Source organism: Heterocephalus glaber, unplaced genomic scaffold (genome assembly GCF_053883595.1).
Source record: "Heterocephalus glaber isolate CG9 unplaced genomic scaffold, H.glaber_assembly_v1.0 deba00001461, whole genome shotgun sequence".
In the NCBI taxonomy this organism is placed as follows: Eukaryota; Metazoa; Chordata; class Mammalia; order Rodentia; family Bathyergidae; genus Heterocephalus; species Heterocephalus glaber.
In genome coordinates this window covers 29,853,807-29,867,461 of record NW_028258308.1, presented here as the reverse complement: position 1 = coordinate 29,867,461, position 13,655 = coordinate 29,853,807, and the positions used below count along the sequence as shown (strand labels likewise).

Sequence of the window (13,655 nt, the reverse complement as noted above, 5' to 3'; positions counted from 1 at the left end):
TCAACCAATCAGTCACTCTCTCTCTCTCTTATTTATTTATTTATTCTTCATTCATTTATTTTATAGTACTAGGAACCAAAACCTGGACTTTTTCACTGAATACCTCCAGTCCTTTTTCATTTTGTGACTTACCAAGTCACTAAATCGCCCTGGCTGACTTGAGCTTGTGATCCTTCTACTTTAGTCTCCCAGAATGCTCGGAATATGGGCATGCACCATCATGCTCAGCTAACCTTTTCTGTTTATGGGTTGACTGTGGGTATTTTGTTATAGGGATGGGAACTAACACAGGTGGGATGGGAACTAACACGGGTAGTTTGGGGCTGCCAAGTAGAAAGTGATTTGAGGCAGAGCAGTGTTGATCAGTACATCAATTCATTCATTTCAATATTTATCAAGGGTCTTTATGTGAGGAAGAAGTGAGTAAAATCAACCAACCCAGCTCTTACAGCCACTACTGTTATTTTAGCATTTGGATGTAGATAATAAGCATGACAATTGTTAATTGTGGTAAGTGCTATTAAGAAAATGAACAGAATGCTATGGTAGGAAATAATGATGGACAATGAGGGAACGGTTTGCCTCCAAAATATTAGATTGTTTACATGTAAAGTGTTGAAGCTTCTAATAAGATAGCTCTTTTTTTTGACATCTGTGGAATTTTTTAATATAATAGGAAGAAAGGCATGAGCCTAGAATTCCCTTTACATTACAAATAAAGTGCAAATATAAAAAAGCTTCACTTTTATATTTTCACTTACTCTTCAATAAGTGAACAATACTTCATCAATAATTACTAATAGCTATTTGATAAATATAATTTCCACATAGTGTTTTGAGAAATCAAGAGACTACTGTATGTTTAGAAATCAGGACTACTCTACAATACTTTCAGACTATTTTCCAATTATATTTGCATATTCTCTAAGTGAAGAAAGGTGTAGAAAAAAATCAGTATTTTTCAACATTAAGGTTTTAAAATTCTTGATTAATGGCATAATCTAATTATAAAATTATTATATTTTGATATTAACCTCTTTTGTTTCAGGTGATACCATAAGGCTGCATATACATAGATCAACAAGCAGAAACATATGAAAACAAATTTATCAGGATGGTTTGTAGTATCTTCTTAAGTGCAACAATGAAGGAGAAAAATTACAAAAACTGTTAAATGCTAATAAATGAAGAACAGAATTATTATGTAAATACTTGTGAATTAATATGCTTTAATATACCAAATTATTTAATCCAAAATGTAAGTGTGTTTAATATTCAGGAAGGTGAAATCACTCATTAGATGGTGTATTTTCACCTGCGTTGAAATTTGTTGTTGTTATGAAAATCAGTTTGTTCAGCTCTCAAGTATTTCTGAATTTCATTTCCTTAGTTGTAAAATAAAGGTATGCCTTACATTTTTATAGCTGTCCTCATGACCACCATTACTTTTGTTTCTGTGACCTCTCCCTCTGGGTTGTTTATTTGGCCTCCTATAATGAATTGTTCTTTTTACACTTCCAATTGTACTCCAACTATTTGTGCTGTTCATTTGAATTTTCAATTCTTATGTTGTTTGCAGTCCTTGCATATACTTCCACTTCAGTTTCATCACAGTTTGCGTTCTTCAAATTGCGTAAGAGACAAAAAGCTGACATGGTTATTTATCACTGATTTTACTAAACTTTGAACTATTTAATGTACACAAAATCATAAAAAAGCCCAGAGATTGACACATTACTGTTTTTTAATATAATGATAATTGCATTACATCAAGATTTCATACATGGTAAAATATGGACCTTATAATGATCAAAAGTTTCCAAATGTATGTACTTGCTACTACATGTTAAGGTCAAAATATAAGTTAAGGATTTGGTTTTTTTCTTTTTGTTTTTTTGTTTTGAATTTATATTGAATGTTTTATTTAAAGGCTGTAACATGAAAAAAGAACACAACACAGATTACATTATGATGACCAAGGCAGTGTTCTACATGACAGAAATTAAAACAAAACAAATGTATCCAGTAAATATACCAGTGCTGAACACAGTACTTGAAATTTAACCCAAGCTGCATATGCATAAAATAATCTAACTGAAGGATTATGCAAAATAAATTTTTTTAAAACACCAAAATGTCAACCATTCTGACTATAAAGTGACTTATTCCCCTAAAGAGTATTTTGAGCTAATTTCTATATAACATGAAAAGAACTGACATAACACTTAAATACTACAAAAATAGTTGAAAACATATTTTAATGCAGTTCTCTATAAAATATATAGTTAATCTTATTACTTAAAAAATTGAAAAGCAAAAGACCACTCTGAATAATGGTGAAAACCTCAACAAAGAAAAATGTTCATCATTTGGATATCACTGGCAAAAAACTGATAAGATTTGGTTGAGGGGAACAAAAAAGGTATGTAATGAAGACATTCATGTAAAATTTGTTCAAAAATGTTCATAAAGTCGTACATTTCTGCTTATAACATCTTAAATTATTATACCATGAACACACTTTCTACTATTTAACTGGAGGACAAAAGAATATCTTGAAGAAAGTGTTTCTCAAAATGAGGTTCAAAAGTCCAAAAGAATTCTAATGTAGGCTCAGTAATCAACATGGTAAACAAACACCCTGGGTGATTATTCTACACTCTGAAATGCCCTAGGGAAAAGAGCAACACTGAAAAGCAAGATCCTAAACATATTTCTGACGTGTTAGAATTCTCTATAAGTTTATGTTGTGAATACTGCTTTTTGTTTTAAAACAAGTTTCAGGCATTAAGAGAAACGTACATGCCTCAGAAATGAACAGGAGAATGTCTATAAACATTTTCCTTTGATGTTTTCATTAGTTCCAAACTAAATTATGTGAAGAAAAGACAATACACAAGTACAAGCTTTGGAAAAGCAATACTTCTCATGAAATGGGGCATCTAAAAATGGTTAAAAGATAATTTCCCAAATGTTTACAAATCTCAAATCATTCCGAATTCAAAACCAGATCATTAACTAAAATTAGGATGCTATATATCATCCTTCTGTTTTAGTATCATTTTTATGCCAAGGATGTGAAAGGTAACCATCATCATCTAAATGTAAATAAGTTGTAATGGTACAATCTTAGTTTAATTTAATTTTAGTTAATGATCTAGTTTCAAATCCAGAATAATTCAAAACTTATAAACATTCAATAAATTATCCCTTAATCCTATTCAGATGCCCCACTTCATGAGAACCATTACCTTTCCAAAGCCTGTAGTCATATATTGTATTTTCTTCATATAAAAAAGATACAAGTATATGTGTTTTTATTCACAATTGTTGGTATTTTTTGGATTTTCCTGAAGACTTCATAAACTGACCCCAAAAGGTGGTCAGTTTCAAAAGTGTGGTTGGAGAGAAACTAGCATAGGAAAGATATTTTACTGAAAAGACAAATTGTTTTCTTGTATCATAAGTAAAAAGAAAAAATATTAGGCATTATGTCCCACTCAACAAATGGAATGTATATACAAGTGTGGTTAACAAGCGATTGCCTCATTGTTATTTAAATCAGTTCATAAAAATCTAATCTATGAACAAAAAATTCCATATTCTGTACTATAGACTATAAGAATCAAGTATTACATCTAAATATAGCTTCAAAAAAATAAATTAAAATTAGCTTCCAGACATCTCTGAAATGGTTAATTCTATCTAGGCTGGTAACAAGTTTTTCCAAGCATTAAATGGAAACATAAGCAAAATGCATAGTTGAAAAATGGGGTTCAGACCCCTTCTTCTTCATACATTGTAAGATGATTGATATACTCAAAACCTGCAAATTCATATCCATCAAGTTCCCTCATGACATCATTATCATCTGGGGTGAGCTGGACAGTTTCATTAGTAAATTCAGGATCAAAGTTGTCCAAACTGAATCACTCAGAGATATTTGGTTTAAATGGAGGCACCACCTGCTTTTGCTACAACATGTTCCAGTCCACATTTTGAAAGAATGGATGCTCCTGAATATCAGCAAAGCCCCTGTGAGGATGACAACCCAGTCGTTCTTTTGGGTCCTTGTTCAGAAAACTCTGTAGGACACTTGAAGCTTGTACAGACAGAAAACGAGGTATAACAATGTCTCTTTCCAAGATTACTTGCAAGACATGCTCGATTTAATTTTCATAAGGGTTATCAGAGCTTTCATCAAGATGGAATAGAGACTCTCCAATCATCATGATATATATTACGACTCCAAGATTCCACCAGTCCACGCTGAAACTGTAATCTTCCCTTCTTATAAATTCTGGAGCCATGAAATTAGGGTGCCACAGAAAGTGTGGGTCATGTCTCCTGACTGTAAGCCTTCCTTACACAAGCAAAAATCGATGAGTTTAATGTGCCCTTCTGAGTTGAGTAATACATTTTCCAATTTTAAAATTCTGTAAAGTATTCCTTGGCAATGAAGATAGTTGACTGCTAAACTGATTTCTGCAGAGTAAAACCTGGCATGTTCTTCAGAAAGCCATCTTTGTTGCTGCACATGAAACAGTAGATCTCCTTCACTGACATAGTCTAGAACAAGGAACAGTCTGCTTTCTGTCTGGAAGCAAGCATGCAGTGCAACTAGAAAAGGACAATTGGATGCCTGCTGTAGAATGTGCTTCTCTCTCTGTATCCGATCAATGTCAACATGCTCTTTTTTCACTCCTTTCAGTGCATACATATGATTTGATTTTTTCAGTCGGACTAACAATATTTTCCCATAACTTCCTCTGCCAATCACTTGGAGCAAATCAAAGTCCTCAAGACCTAAACCAGATGAAGCTTTGCCACTTTCCCCAGTGTTCCCTGCCTCATTCTCTTCATCAGCTTGTTCTAAAGCCTCATGAGTTGAAAGGTTATGTGGGATCACTGTGTGTGCAGGGTCTGAAGCCATGGATGATGGATTGACTGGCACCATGGGCTCTGATGGTAAAGAATGCTGCCCACATTCAATTGTGACAAGTTTGTGGCACTTCTTGTGAACTGAGAGTTTACAGTTGGTGCACTTATACACCTGGTGGCCAAGTCCCCCTACACAGTCTGTGCAGACAGCACAGAGAGCTCATCTGCTGAAGTGTTTGGCCTGAAAAGTGTGGCCATTCACATAATACAGCGTTCTCCAGTGGCCTGCAGTTCTGTGGTGGATGGATTTCTCTCCTCCTGGACAAGGCACTTTAGGTTGTTCTGGTATAGAAGGCGATGAATGAATTAAGAGCTCAGAATCTTTCTTTAGCTCAGAAAGCCTAATGGCCTCTTGTAACTCCAACTGAGGTGACACAGTGTATGGGTCTCCTTCCTCCTCTACCCAGTGCATGGTGAAAAGCTGTTTACTGTCCAAACATCACACATCTCAATCTTTATCACACAGGCCCTCAAATGGGATGGAATTCTGAAGAGATCTTGTCATGATGTCTCTTCCGAAAATCAGGGTGGTGGAGGTGCCTGGGAAGAAGGGACCATAGATGCGTTGGCTGCCCAGGGAAACAGGCAGGGAGGGCTCAGAGAACGAGAGTGGCTTGACTGCCTGCAGGGACCACACTGGCCAGGATTCTGCAAGGCTGTCTGTGAAGTTGTTTCCAATAGTGGTGGCCAGGCCTGGATGGATGTACACCAGGCTTCTCAGTGTCTCTCGGGGGCCGATGGCTGTGACTTTGGTCTCCCTGCCTGGATTTTGACTCTCTAGGTTTTCTGTGCCCGGCTCTGGGGAGACCTGCCCAGAGCTACTGGATGTTTCTGGGCCTGGTGATACTTGCCCCATGCTCTTCCCAGTTTCTGTGCCATTGGTATTTGGGCTTAAGGAGACTTCACTGGGGTACCTTGATTTTGGTAGGTCACTGGTGGTCACTCCCGGAGGGACCGTCCCCTGGGGTGTGGCTGCTGCAGCATGGCCTGTGGCATCTGGATGGAGTCAGCTGTCTTCTTAGTCTTTCACAGATACTTTCTCTACCTGGGGTCCTGAGGCTGCGGTCTCTCGAATTGGAGAAACAGCTCAGCATGTTCTCTGTTGACCATCTCCAGCCAAGTGAGCTTGAGTGCAGCTGTTACTAGATTGTGACACCCATTAACAAGGGTTCCAAGTTCTGTTTGGAGATGTTGCCAAGGAAGTGAACTCATGTCTTCGGGTTCCAGGACCCGAGTCTCTATGTAATAGAAAAGCCTATAGCCCTGTAGGGATAGATACCCCTAGGCAGGGAGAGATGAGGTTCCCCCCACAGGCGTTCAGATAGCTGGCAGAACAGGCTTAACCACTCATAAAAAGCTGACAGTCTGCTGAGGTTGCACCTCCTCTTCACACTGTATCCTGCAAAGCTTGGTTTGCTAAGATCAAAAGGAAAAAGAACCTTGGCCCTAAGATGTAAAGGGCCCCTGAAAAGATCCTTCCCTGTTGTCCCTAGTAATGAGCTAAGTTAATCATTAACCAATCAAGGAGGGGTGCCCTCATCCCAGAGGCAGGATAGGCCCCCAACTTCTATAAAACCAGCATCTTTTTTTTTTGTTAAATTCTTTTATTGGTACATTGTAGGTATACAATACAAGTACATTTCTCATTGGGAATTATACCTTTACATAATGCATCTTGGTTCTTATTTTTTCCCCATTCCTAGCCCTCCCTTCACACCCTCCACCCTTTCATATTTACAAAGACTTTATTTCCATTTTTTCCATTTCTCATCATTTTCCCATAAAATCAGCATCTTGAGCCCCCCTTCAATGGTGGCTCCATTTTGGTCACCCCTGCCTGTCTCCCTGAGAAAAGGTAGCTGTACTCTTGCATGCTTGCTGAATAAAAGTACAACTTTGCTTCTAAGCTTTTGGTCTCTATGTGATTCTTCCATAACCTTCTGCATCCTTGGGAGAGTCAGGCCCAGGACTGAGGGGACTCTCCCCCTGTCTCTGCCCATGACAGCCATTTTTTCTTCATACTAAATCAGTGGCTACTTATTTTGTTATTTTTATGTAAGTATCTATGAATGTTTTTTTCTATTTCTCATCTATCTGTTAGTTTTTCACTTTTGCATTACTGGGGCTTGTACTCTGCATCTCCTCGGTGAACTATAATCTCAGACATTTTACTTCAGATGCCCACTAAGGGTCTCACTAACTCACCAAATTGGTTGGGCTGGACTCCACCATGTTACCTTCTTACCTCAGCTGTCCAGAGTGCTGGAGCTGCAGTCACACACCATCCTGCCTGATTCAGTGTGCAACTACAGTGGTCTGGTGTGCCTTTATTGCAGAGATTTTCTTCACTTTCCCAATGGGCTTCCCTTTTCATCAAGGAGCCTGAGAGAGGCCCTCTTTTTGTTGCTCACTTCTGCTCTATCTCCTGGAGCTCAGAAAATGTCCTTTATGACCCCCTGTGCCTCTGTGCTGTGGATCAAAATACTGTCTCAGCACAGCTACCGGGGTGGGGGAGAGTGGTGCTACTGGCACCCATGCAGCTCACCTCCTTGGCGCTGGGGGGGGGGGGGCTCTGCTCCTCCAGTCTTTTGCTGTTTTGCACTGTGAAGTACATCTGAGGATTTTACATGGCTATGGTGCCCCTGGGCCTAGTCTAGAAAGTTATATAACAAATTTCTTCTATGTGAGGGTCAACCTGATACCAGCAATATTGAGCTATTAAAATCTTGATTTCAGGATCTGCAAAGAGGTGAACCAGAGGAAGATAGTTTGTAGAGAACAGTCCCCTTCTGAGCACCACTTGTTTACCCTTCATGACTGCGCTGCCAGCTGGGAGCAGCAGCATTTATCAGGGAGAGAATATCAACTCACTTGTTGCCAGCAAATTGTTAACTGCTTCCAGATGTGGTAGAGGATGCTTGTAATCCCAGCACCAGGAGACTGAGGATATGCATTTGAAGTCAGCCTCAGCTACACACTGTGTTCAAGCCCAGCCCAAAATACACAGCAAGATCCTGTGCATGGGGCTCGTGTGGCTTCCATGCCTCCATCACAGGGGCTCTCTGATGTCCAAGAGGAGGCAGCACAGCTCCTTGTCCTCCCCTCACTCCCAGATCCTGATGTCTTCATAGAAGTCAGCATCCTGGTTCAATTATCACTGCATAATGAACCATCTCAGAATATAAAGACTTCAAATATCTTCAGTATTAGGGACCATGAGTCTGGTTGCATCATGGCTTCTTCAGCTGACCCTGCCTACATCATTCTTGGAGCAACATTCCATTAATGGGCATTCTCAGTAGTATGCCTTGAAAGAACATCTACAAGACACTGATGGATACCATCAGTGCTTTGCATCATCAGAGACACAAATCTTTCTTGCTGAGATCAGAAATATGGCAAAGATTTCTCTTCTCAATTTTTCTTCAATATCACAGTAGAAGTTGTAGCTATGCCTCAGGGCCGAGTCCAGCAGCCACTGGACACTGAGGCCTGAGCACCTGTGTGTGGTGGAAGGAGTGCCATGGACTCCCGCTACAGCTGGTGTGTGTCGGGGGGCTGGTACCTTCCGGTGCTTGGGTGGCATTCATTATCCCCTCTAGGCCATGACTCCAGCCCAGTTCGTAGAGTTTTCAGTCCATAATCAGCCAACTCCAAGGCAGGGATGACAAACAGGTATGGCAGAGCAGAAACAACATGGGGCGCACAGGCAGCAAAGGTAACAAGAGCCTAATAAGATAGCTCTTTATCTTCACAAACACAGTTTTGCTCCTCTGTTTGTTGGATTTCCCAGAGTCAGATCAGTGTAATTGAGAGGATATGGCCTACCCTAGAACCACTATTTCTCTCTAATTCCCACACCTTGTTGAAGAATCCTCTGTTTCCTACCAACCTCCTTCACCCCCTCCCATCAATGGCCATAAATCTTACTGCTCTTTCCACCATCTTTCTGTGCTGCCACAATGGTGCATGTGAATGGTCTGGCTAATGCTCTCAGCAACACAGAAAAGAAAAGCAAATGCTAGATCCTTACTAGGCCATCACCTAGTTCCTTTCCTTTCCTTTCCTTTCCTTTCCTCTCCTCTCCTTCCTCCTTCCTTCCTTCCTCCCTTCTTCTTTTCTTCCATCTTTTCTCCTTCCTTCCTTTCTTGGTTGTTTGATTTTTCCCCTTGTTTTGTTTTTCGTGGTTGTTGTTTTGTTTTGAGATGGGTCTTACTATATAGAGCAGGCTAGCCTTGAACTTATTATGTACCCCTAACTGAACTTGAACTCATGATCCTCCTGACTCAGTCTCCTAAATGCTAGAATTATAGCCATGCATGACCACACCCAGAAATCATTCCCAGTTTCTAACTGTGATGACAAAGCATGGCTACATTGGCAAGGGTGAAATCACTGGTGCCCACAGAGCTAGGAAAATTGTTGTGAACCTCCTCACAGATGGATTAAATAAGTGTGGAGTAATCAGCCCTAGATCTGATTGAAATTCAAAAGATGTAGAAAAATGACAAAAAATCTGGTCCTGTCTTGTCAGCTAGGTTGTACTGAAAACCTCAGCTGGTATCATATACCAGGAAAAAGCAAGAGGAAAACACACAGGAGGAAAAATCTGGGGATTCTTTTTCTAGGAGTATAAAACATATATATATAAGTAAAATATCTCAATGAACAAAATAAAATGAAAATTAAAAATAACCCCTGGTAGAATTATAAGTCTCCAGGAGATTTTCAAAAATCTAAATGCCTGGGTCCTCCTTCCAGAGATGAGTTAGCTGGTTTGAGATGGTCTTGGGTATGAATATGTTTCTCAAGTTCCTGGGTGGAAGATTGCTGCCCTCAAACATGAGCACATAGCAGAATTACCCAGAGAGCTTTGCCACTGTTCTGCTGACTCATTTCCCCTTGCTTCACCCCTTACCTTACCCTATGGAAATGGCCTGGCTGCCTCCCCAAACTCGCTCAAGACTCTTGGTTTTCTTATTTTGGATTTTCATTCTGTAGACATAAGAACTACCCAAAGATCTTGTTAAAATGCAGATTCTGGCTGGGGATTTAGCTCAGTGGTTTCGCTGCCTGCTGCACAAGTGCAAGGATGCAAATTCGATCCCCAGTACAAAAAAAAAAAAAAAAATGCAGATTCTGGGTGTTGGCTGGAGGCTGGTGGAAGGGAGAGTTCAGGACTTGTTTAAATGGCATCAAATTTGAATTTTTCAAAATGCAAAGAGTTTTGAAAATCAGATACACAGATGTGAATGAACTGACACTAGTGAACTGTTGTTATGGTTTGTGCCTAGATCCCCCCAAGCCTCGTGTGGACATAGGTGGGGCTTGCTCAGAGGTGGCTGGATCTAGACTGTGTGACTGACTTATGGTGCAATACTACAATTAAGGGTGCTGAGATTAAGGGTATGTGATTACTAAATCAGTCCACTGATTGGTTTGGCACCTGCCCTAATCCCAGAAGTCTAGATAATGATACTGGAAATAATACCAGAGATTAAATATGAAATATTATATCTCCAAACCTGTTAGATGTCTGATATGCTGAGCTCATGTTCTTTAAAATTCAAAGAATGGATTGTAGGAAAAATAGAGGTTAAGAATAGGAAGATATTTATTGATAGGATAGCTCCTGAAAGACAGGAGGGGGCTTGAATGGGTAGCCTGGGGACCCCACTCTACAGGGAAGTTTTTTGGGTTTTTTTTGATACTGGGAATCAAACTTGGGTTGTTGTGCTTGCACAGCAGGCGGCAAAACCACTGAGCTAAATCCCTGGCCTCTACGGGGAAGTTTAATGGAGTAAAACCCACATGGGTACAATGTGGGTCACAGCCATGATCAACCAATAAGTTTACAAGTATAGTCACTTAGGAAATAATGGTCGAATTGGAAAACAAGTCACGTAACAAGTGTGGATGGAAAGAACAAAGACTTCTCCTAGGAAATAGTGAGTCCAGAGGTCTGTGGTCACCCATTGGGGTGACTGATGTCTATCTAGACTTCATTAGGCCCAGTGTTTGTCCTTTAAGGAAGTATATAGGTCTGGAGTATACATCTCCAACAGATGTGTCTCCAGCCGCAGTTGTGATGTGTTTTACCTTTGTCCTGACTCTCTTGAGAACCTAGCCCTATCTGACAGTCTATAATATTTCCGCCTAATTCAGCTCTCTGTAATATAGGATATAAAACTGGCAGAAAGAAGCTGCTAAGATCCCTTCTTTGGTTGCTTTGCTATCTTCTGCCTGCCATGAACTGTTTCTCCTCTGTGATGCCCCTCTGCCATGCCACCCTGCCTTGGAACCAGCCAGATATGAACTGGAACCTCTACAAACTGTGAGCCAAATAAACCTTTCCTCCCTTAACTTGTGGGTGTTGAGTATGTCTCAGCAACAAGAAAAGTAACTAAGACAACTATACATTTAAAAATAGCTGCGGTGGTAGATTTTGTGTTATATGTATTTTACTACAATTTTTTTTTTTTAATTGCAGATTCAAAGCTAGGTATGGCGGCCCAGCACTTAGGAGGTTGAGGCAGGAGAATCCAGTTTGACTGCAACCTGGGCCACACAGTGAATTCTAAACCAGTTTAGACTATATAGCAAGAGTCTGTCTTTTAAAAAAAGCATATTCAGCAGGTCTAGGGCAGGGCCTCAGAGTCTATATTTCCCAAGTGATCCCCATTCTGTTGTTAAGCAAGGGCTTAAAGGACACCAGGATGACCCAGGGACCCTGATTCAATGAAGATTCTCCATTCCTTTCTTGGAGATCCTGATCCAAAGCTGTGTTTGTGTGAGGTGAGGCTCAGGACTGGATGCTCTGAACTCTTCAAGAACAAAGTTCTCCATGACCTTCACTTCCAAAGGTGAAGTAGGGAGATTGATCATTTACTTACAGATGATCAGTCTTCTGGCATTTCATTTCTTATTCACAGTCCAAAGTTTCTGTGTGCATCACAGCTCTGTGGAGTACAGGGATTTAGCTGTACTCTAGTGGTGCTGCCACTTGGCTTGCAAGCACAAGGTCCTGAGTTCCATCCCTGGTACCAAAAAAAAAAAAAGAAAGAAAAGAAATGAAGAGTACAGTGGCCATCCTTAGCTCAGTTCACAGGGAATGGCAAAGATTCTCCAGGGGAAGAAGGTGTGGACTCCAGAATCTAAACCACCAGTGCCCCCAGGCAGGCTGTGGTTCATGATTGTCCTGAAACCCTTAGAACACTGTATCGTTGCCCAGCAGGTCAGGACTCCACAGTGTGTTGCACCTGACTTGGTTTTTCCCATGGCCCCTGTGCTGTGACCAGTTCATCCCTCACCCCATCTCCAGCTCAGAGCAATAACTGACCAAAATATACTAGACTTTAGCCCTCTCCTCTGAGAGATTTACTGTTCTTATCACCCTTTCATGGGTGAGAAAAGAGAGACACTGCTGTTTCCCAGGGTCTTCGAATTGTAGACTACATTCCCATGAGCCAGGAACTTGGGCCAACAGTGGATTCCAGTCCAGGAGCACAGATTTGTGCTACAGCTATGGCCTGAATGCCAGGAAAGAGCCTTCCATTCAAAGCATGTTTCTCCAGTGCTCACTTTCCCCAGCAAGTGGGTTTGCAGAGGGATTTCCACTTAGAATAATTTGTACTACATGGCTTAGGAGGTTTAACAATCCTAACAAGTAATGGAATCTTTAACAGAGCAATTTTTTAACCTAAATGAGTCCATAGTTGCTATAAAGTATAAGAGAAACTCATGGCAGTGTGTTGGGGAAGGATGTGGAGAGACTTTCCTTTTAGGCAAGATCTTTGAAACTGAAAGAGACTGTAGAGACTATCTGGTCTCATTTTCCTTTGTTTCAAGGTGAGTTTCCATTAAGTAAATTAAAGTGCAAACATGGTTTAATATAAATTCCCATATTTCAGCTTGCAAATTTCTTTATCCAGTATCTCCTTCTTTCCCCTGTACAAAATAAGAATTCAATATGTCATTATTAGAATATGGGTCTATTTATTCATTCTGCATGTATTAAGAAGATTCTGTGCTCAAAGCTTAAAATATAAAAATCAAAATGAAATGTTTGGGAACCTGATACTGAGTGTGCTGGGGGTAGATAGTTGTCTGGGTTGCTGAGGTATCTTTGAGAAGAAAGTAATAAAATATCTGAAGAATTTTAGCTGAGACGTGAAAAATGGCAGGTATAAGAGTTTACTAGGCCTACAAACAGGATCAAAAACCTCATAGGTGAAGGGCCAAGGACAGATAGAGTACTTGAAAGCCCATGTCACAGGGCTTTCCATAGAGCTTGGGGCCACAGGGAGAAGGAACAGGATGCAGGCGGGGTTAGGGTGAACTTCCCAGAGAGGCTTTAGGAGAAATGAAAGTGTAGTTATAGAGAGGTACTGAAGAGGGGAGCAAGCTTGCTAAGCCAGAGGGCACTCAGACAGCTGGACAGCACCATGCCTGAGACTGGGAGGCCAGAAGGGAAAGGAGGCTGTGGAGGGAGAGAAAGATTCAGAGACACTGGCTTTGGCTCTCATCCTTCTCACCATGCACTGTGTAGATCACTTCCAGCATAAGGTCTTAGATCGAACAGCCATGCCAGAGAAATATCAAAGGAAAATGTAAGCAGACAACTGCCAGAATAATAATGCACTAAGTATTATACATCATTTATTTATTTGTTTGCTTGCTTGCTTTGGGCTACTGGGGATCAAACACAGGGCCTT

At 40.5% G+C, this 13,655-nt stretch overlaps 1 long non-coding RNA gene across 1 annotated transcript in view; it reads right to left on the bottom strand.

The window, feature by feature from the left end:
- Positions 1-1,398: 1,398 nt before the first annotated feature.
- The window catches only part of LOC147826773 (uncharacterized), a 40,469-nt gene continuing 28,212 nt past the window's right edge, over positions 1,399-13,655 (bottom strand). The window contains exon 3 of the long non-coding RNA XR_015453467.1: positions 1,399-12,888. This is a non-coding gene — a long non-coding RNA (uncharacterized LOC147826773). The remainder of the gene's footprint in view (positions 12,889-13,655) is intronic.